Here is a 5,299-nt window from a genome sequence, read left to right as displayed (position 1 = left end):
CGTGCAATTAGCTAGGGATTAGTAATAGAAAATATAAGCTAACATTATATATAATTCTACATATATAGTATACTTTCAATAAGGGATTTCTAAGAGGCATGACTATATGGTATAATTGTGCCTATGGTTTCATTTCTTCCTTGACATTGGATATTACTACACTAGATTAGTGGACCAAACAAACCACCAACCCGACTACAATTAATGTCTAGGAACATGTCCTGGCACAATACCATACAATATTATAACAAGTAACCATGCAAGTATGTAAACAACGAGGGATCTGGTAGACAACTTATACATGTGTGTACATGAGGGATCTGGTAGAAAACTTATTGTGTGCAAACATGTGATCTACTATTACTTGGGGTGAAGATTAACATAATCACAAGGACCATAAGGCTCAAATAATTCAGAGAAAAAACCCTTCTTCCTTCTTGGGTTGCATCCCATGTCCTGGCATAGTTGATCATTGTACCATATATGAACAATTCCAACACATGACCTACGGAAATAGTCTCGAGAGTAGCGCTTCATGAACTTCTCCCATTCAAGGACATCCCTCTGCATTTCTCTGACACTTGGCAATCTGAAACCACCATCCATAAAATGTGATATCCACTTGGACATAAGCTCTGTTGTATAGATATTTGTCAAGCTCTCGGAATAGCCGATGACCGCGAGCTGTGGAATCTTTGGATGGATGCACTCCCTAAAATAAGGGATTAGTGTACTCTTCAAAATCAAGACGTTCAAACTACATAAATATTGTGCATATATAGCGAGGTGATTACCTATAAAGTGGCACGGTCGTTGATGTTGAGCCAACGACTATGCTCCGAAAGTATTCTGATGTGAACATGTCCTTGATCTTTTGATCACCGTTGAATCCGGTTCCGAAGATAACAATGTCACTCTTTACTGGAGTACATTCACCTTCAAAATGCACACCTTCTTCACAAAAGCTGAATGTTTTGACTTCTTAAGAACGATGCTACCTTCCTCCAGATTCTTGTAATGATCCTTTGGTGCAATGGCAGCTACACATGCCACTAATCCCTCAAAAAAGCTATGGTCAGGCACCATGTCATGCTTCCTCATTGCAATTGAGTAGTAGCTCTCAACAAACTTCGAAAAAATCAACCTCTACTCAACACAAACAAGGAAAACACATGCATGTATCGGTTTAATCTAAAACAAAACCATTTAAACAAGTTCAATTAGAATTTAATACAAAAATTATAACATGTAGCCCTACCAGTGGAGTCAAGACAGTAGCCAACATGTTGAGGAGAAAGCCTTCACCAGGCTTGTGAATAAGTAGTTCGGCGAAACGGGTGAGATAGAAATTTGAAATGTGGACGCCCCAAGCATAGTAGTCTGGTATATTCCAACTCTTTGTTCGTACTACCATCGTGCATGGTTTTTCGTTACCTAAAAAATAAATAAACAATTAGTAATAAAATCATAGCATTTCTATTTTTGTTTTATTGAGGCAACTATGTAACCCAAGACTTTATAACCAAGGTAGACAATGACACATTTAATAAAGCAGAAATCGTCTACATATTGTAACACTTAGGTTTAACACTAATTAAGTTTGATATATCAACCTTCATGCAAGAGGAAAGGAGATAATCATATTGTAAGAAAGTGGCATCGTCTACATACCATTGACGTTGGCACACTCATTTGCAATGTCTACTGCTGATCTCAGGTAGCCAATAACAGTCACATGCTTGTCCTTGATCATATCTCTAGCATTTTTGCCTCCCATTTTCGAGTACTCCATGGAGTGGATCACTTTCCCGTCAAACACTTCTGGGCCTTTGCCAACTGGAAATGTAGGTATGTTGGGCACACCACTGAACCTCCCAATACAAAGGATCACAAAGTCTGCCTTGTGTACCTGAAAAGAAGGCAAATAGAATTGCACAGACAATTTGATTTATGAACATTGTTTCATTTACCTGGAAGGTTAAGTCTAGAAAAATATACTCCGAGTTAACAAAATACTACTCTCTCCAATCCATATTACTTGTCGCTCAAATGGATGTATCTAGCACTAAAATACTGCTAGATAAATCCCTTTGAGCGACAAGTAACAAGGATCGAAGGGAGTATTAAAATTGCTTGTCCCTTAGCCAATCTATACGCATTACATTTGGAAAATGGTGCACATATATTCCCTGATTTTAATTTTCTTGGTGTAGCGTGTTTTCATAGAAATACTGATGTTATGGTACCTATGTAGAAACATCTTGGAGAGTAAAATTTTCGCACTTCTAAAGTTATGTTGCATGTGTACAATAAAAACATGGTCTGATAGTTTAGTTGACTCCTTCGCTTCCAGGGTATAGTCTGATCGTAGGATTACCATCGATTGTATCTGGGTGTTTGTCGTGTTGTTCGATTGTAAAAGCTGGACATCCTACATAACTAAATAGGTGGTCCTCGCTAACTCATTTCTCTCAACGTGCAAGCATGCATATGATCGGTGCCGGGTGATTTTTTTTGAGATGCCGGTTATGTGTTGATGGTAGAGGAGTGTTGGTACAGTAATAATTCATGGAACCGTACTTTGCTATTATTCCCTTACTAGCTAGGAATTCGTGGTTGCAGTGACCTCAGTAGCACCCCAAATCCTGGGTTCGACTACCGGTGGGAGCGGATTTAAACAAGCCTGGAAAAAAAATCTAGAATACAGGACTGTAGGGCTGTTGCCCTATAGTAACTAGTAAACAAAAATCTTTGATTCCTGCTCCTAGTTTTTTCCCTGAGATTCTGAAGGCTAGTGGTCACCCAAGCTTCAATCTAGAACTTCAAAGATGAGAGGTTACTAGTACTCTCCGTCCGGAAATACTTGTCATTGAAATGGATTATCTAGATGTATTTTAGTTATAGATACATCTATTTTAATCCATTTTGATGACAAGTATTTCCGGACGGAGGGAGTACATGGAGTATCACTTGAAGTCAGAAGATCAGAAAAGTAGATGTTGATTTATTCACATCCAGTGGTCACATGCCATTTTTTGGGGAGTAGGTGGCACCTCCATGTGTGAGTGTGACGTTCATGTGCCGAGAAATCAAATTAGTAGGTGCAGCATATTATCATCATCAAATAAAGGCAAACGGATCAATATCACCGACATCCGACAGTGCAGTGTGCTGTTCTGAGCGCACCAATGGTGCCGTGTAAGCAGGGGCACACACAGTATATACGTACCTTGGAAGTATGTGCAAACTGGTTGGGCCCTTACCTCCATGAGACCGTCGACGTCGGCCACCGTGAGCTGCCACTCGCCGTCGCCGGAACCAAACGCCTCGCCGCACCCAGCCCAGTCCTCCCACGCCGCCACCTCCTCCTCGCCGACGCCCACATACTCCATCCCGACCACCCTGCGGCCGAACCTGATGCAGTCGAGCACGCCGAAGTGGCGTGCGTAGGCGTCGAGGTAGTCGGCGACCTGGCGGTGGTCCGGGAACACCTCCGTGACAGACTCCGGCCACGGGAAGTCGGAGTACTGGAACATGGGCCGTGGCGTCTGGAGCCTGGTGCACTCTGGTGCGTGCGCCCACACGCGGCCGAGGACGGTGTCCGCCTCGAAGACGGTCGGCCGGCAGCCGCGCTCCAGCAGGTGCTTGCACGCCGCCAGGCCACTCAGGCCGGCGCCGACGATGGCCACCCTCTTCTTGTCCATGGCTGACCTTGTTGTGTGCGTGCGACGGTGTCACGGACTCACGCTGAGAATGGCGTTCCGCTGTGATGGCTAAGCGTGGTGGTGTTGATAGCTAATCAAGCTCTGTGTTGGGCTGGTGGCATAATGAACGAGTTGTCCTCGTCGCACTATTGCCGCCGTCTCTTTCGATGGCTTGTACGCTGGATCCAGAACCACCGGTGTTAAGAAAATATCTTATATATCGTGAAGAGATTTTATTTTTCACTATATTATTGGATATAAATAAATTAAGATCATCCCACTAATTTAGACTGTAATATAGCCGTCCCATTATTTTTTTTCGAGAACCTTCCAATCTATTCATTTTCAATCATGTGAGTACAACGAACATTAAAAATAATAAAACATTCAGATTTATAGACCACCTAGCGACGACTACAAGCACTGAAGTGAGCTGAAGGCGCACCACCTTCATCACTCCTCCCTTGCCAAAGCCGGACACAACTTGTTGTAGTAGACAGTCGGGAAGTAGTCGCGTTAAGGCCGATAGGACCGTCAGAACAACCACCGCCGCTGATGAAGAGAAGCTTAGATCGGAAGGATCCAACCTAAGGACACTAGAACAAAGACGAACAAAGAACGGATCCGTGCAGATCCACCATAGACAACCACCAACCAAATCCCGCAAGGTCCGCCGGAGACACACCTTCACACGCCCTCCAACGATACTAGACGCACCACCGAGACGGGGGCTAGGCAGGGAGAACCTTATTCCATCTTCAAGAAGCCGTCGCTGTCTACCCTAACAAAACTTGAAAAAGCACCTAAAAACGGAACCCTCCTGCCGGCAAGGGCCAGGATCCAGCAAGCACCCATGGCCCTAAGGCCACAGGAGACGTGGCAGATTGGCTGCGCCACTGACAGGAGGCGGAAACCCTACCTTCTTATTATTGTGTAAACGTCTATTTCTCTATCTTTTAGTCATCCCACTAATTGAGTATATACCAACCTAGGAGAGTCATCCACTACATTATTAGTGGGATGACCATATTAGAGATTGTTTTCACTATATTATTAGGATGACTCCTATATAAATTAGTGGGATGACTCTCCTAAACATGCGGGGTATCATCTAGTTCATTTAGCTCTTCTCATTGTAACTTAAGGCTCTCTTCCGCGTGGAAAGCTATTCTGAACGTAAAAAAGTACTATATGGCCGGCAGAAAAACAGAAATCATCCGGTGTCCATGGGTGCACTGCCCCATCCCTCTATCTACCGTTCATTCACCCCATACCATCCAACGGTGACCCCTTAAAAACCGTCATTGGTATTGTACATTCATCTGAAGCAGAAGTACAAATAGGAGAGTCATGGTAGCAAGCCAGAAGCTAGACAAGTGAATGCAATAGATGCATGCAGCAAGAGTAACGAGCAATGCTTTGGCTAGGACTCTAGCACACGTGCAGGGCTATATGGAGTAGCTTCAACCGTTCAACAGAGAGTTTTTTGGTGCGATAATATGGTATGTTTTGCCCGGTAATATATATGAATTTTTCTTGCAAAATTTTCCGAACGTATTGTTCTTGCAAACGCAGCAGAAGATTCCCTTGCAATT

At 43.5% G+C, this 5,299-nt stretch overlaps 1 pseudogene; it reads right to left on the bottom strand.

The window, feature by feature from the left end:
• Positions 1–217: 217 nt before the first annotated feature.
• LOC119362130 lies at positions 218–3,753 on the bottom strand (annotated as a pseudogene).
• Positions 3,754–5,299: the final 1,546 nt, after the last annotated feature.

This window comes from Triticum dicoccoides, chromosome 2B, assembly GCF_002162155.2.
Source record: "Triticum dicoccoides isolate Atlit2015 ecotype Zavitan chromosome 2B, WEW_v2.0, whole genome shotgun sequence".
Lineage (NCBI taxonomy): Eukaryota > Viridiplantae > Streptophyta > Magnoliopsida > Poales > Poaceae > Triticum > Triticum dicoccoides.
The sequence above is the reverse complement of the archived record's forward strand: the minus strand, read 5'-3'. Positions and strand labels throughout refer to the sequence as shown.